The sequence below is a fragment of the Alosa pseudoharengus genome, unplaced genomic scaffold (assembly GCF_046254945.1).
Source record: "Alosa pseudoharengus isolate Yale_2024_CS ecotype anadromous, Long Island Sound unplaced genomic scaffold, YU_APseudo_1.1 YU_APseudo_1.1_scf_7, whole genome shotgun sequence".
Lineage (NCBI taxonomy): Eukaryota > Metazoa > Chordata > Actinopteri > Clupeiformes > Clupeidae > Alosa > Alosa pseudoharengus.
Window position 1 is genome coordinate 87501 of NW_027468859.1, and position 2500 is coordinate 90000.

A 2500-nucleotide genomic window follows, 5' to 3' on the forward strand; every position below is an offset into this window, starting at 1 on the left:
CAGACACCAATTGGCTAGTAGCTAACTAGGCTAGCACCGCTTGTTTACATTAAAATAGCTAGGTTCGATCTCTCTCATATGCGTTGAAAATCCGATCAGACTATTGCTTTTACATGTTGGGACCTTGAAGAATGTATTACTACTGTGTGGATTCGAAATGTAAAGCTGAAATATGCTTTAGATTTGTTAGAATATCGACCGTGATTAGCATGCTAGCTAAATGCATTGAAATGAATGATTGAGCTAGCTTCTACCAATCGCCAGTGTAATGATCTGACGGTCTCTGGAAATACTTTTAAATCGTGATCGGACACTCTAGCTCACTTCTTAAGACGATGGATATGGTGTTACAACAGTTTGGAGTTGAAATTCGACGTGTAAGTATGCTTTAGAAGTGTAAACATGCCAACTGCGATTGGCATGAATGCATTGAAAATGAATGAAGTACCAATCGCCACTGTAATGACCTGACGATCTCTGTAAATACATTAAAAACGTGATCGAACACTCTAGCCCACCTCTTAAGACTATGGAGATGGTGTTACAACAATGTGGAGTTGCAATTCGATGTGTAAATATGCTTTAGAAGTGTAAACATGTCAACCGCGATTTGCATGCTAACAACAAAGTGATGAATGAATGGGCTGTTTTTGCTTACTACTTTTACGAGGGCTGCAGGGTCTCTAAAATGTATTTAAGCCCTCATCTGATCATCTGGCTAGCATGTTTAGACTTTGTATATGTTGTTACTACAGTGTGGAGTCGAAATTCGAGGTCTAAATATGCTTTGGATGTGTAAACACAACACCTGATTTTTAAGCTGTGTTAATGAGTACACCACTAGCAGGTGGAGGAAGAGGATGACCCCGCTTTGCAGGATGTCCTGGCCAGCCAACGCCATCTCCATCTGCCAGGGATAGAGGAAGTGGAGGCCCTTGCGTCGCTTCTCCTCCAGCTGGCAGACGACAGCGACCACCACCACCTCGTGCCCGCCGTGCTGAGGCAGCAAATTGCCACGGCTGCTGCTGCTTTCCACGACCACGACCGGTCCGGCGCCAACTTCGTCAAGAAGTACGAGTCCAGGTGGGGCTACACCCTCTTTGGTCGTTGCCTCGGAGCCGACACGCCAGAGACCAGCGCAGCCCAGAAGACCAAGTTTGGCGGGATGAGGTACCCCCAAGCAGCGCAGGTGACCGAGGAGAGCCGTCTTCTGTACCTCCTGATTAAGATGCTGCAGCACCATCCCACCTGCAGCAAATTCCACTCGTCTCCCAGCAAGCTGACCTCATCCATCAAAGGCCAGTACAAGAGGATTGCCGACAGAGTGAGGGACGACCCGGTCGTGGGCAGCCTCGCCATCCCGCTGCCCAACATAAACGTCAAGTCCATCAGCAACTTTTTAAGGAGGGAGGAGAAGATGGCCAACTTCAGGGCAACGGTCAGGCCAAGAGTGAAGACTCATCGGAATGTTCTGTCAGGCCAACCAATGCCTGATGCCCCTGCTCTGCCGTCGTCACTGCCACCACCAGATAGACCTCAGGTGCAGTACCAGGAGCCTCACCATGTCGCTGGCAAAAGGCGTGGGGAAAAGCGGAGGTAAGCTCTTCGCTCACTTTATCCATTTATTTTTTTGTGTAGAGTAAAATGTTAATGCACACCCATACTTATAAGGTTCTCACCACTAAAGAGTCTCATTTATTATAAAAGATTTTATCAGATTTGTATTGCTATTAAGTTTTTTATATATATCTTTTCCCAATGAGCACACAGCACACTGGGAGCTGTACTGTATGACACTGTATTATTGTATATGATACTCACAGTATTGTGCTTGTGTGTTTTTTTTCTTTTATATTTACAGGTTGGACTTTGAAGACCCACAGCCAGACTGTCAACCAGGGCCTTCAAACCGCTGTATCCAGCCCAAGCCTGCCACTGCATCCTACGTGCCATCTGCCGTGGCAAAAGCACCTGTCCTCCTGGTGCTGCCAACCCAACCACAGGCTCCATCAGTGAGGTTGCTGCCATCTGCCAACCCAGTCTTCCTCCCTGTCCTCCCGCAGTGAAACCTGTTATGCCCAACAAGTCCAATAAGCCATGTGGGGCTTGCAAGGTGCCGCAGTGTGGGGGGCAGCGGAAGAAATACACCCCTTCCAAAGACAAGGTGGCTGGAAGCAGCCAGAAAATCTTCACCTTTTGTCCCTCCACCAATATGTCCACCACACCTGGCTTCGAAGGTGTAACATACACCAGCTATGAACACTTTAAAACTGTGGGGGATGGGGAACTGGAGAAGAGGAGAACCACCCTCTAAACCTGTTGTGGGTTGCAATGACTGTCACACACACTGACACACACACACACACACACACACACATACTGACAGACACATACACGCTGACACACACACACACACTAACACACACACACACACACTGAGACACACACACACAATGATGTAAATAATGTGAAATTGTTTAAAAAACGTTTTAAATGTTTA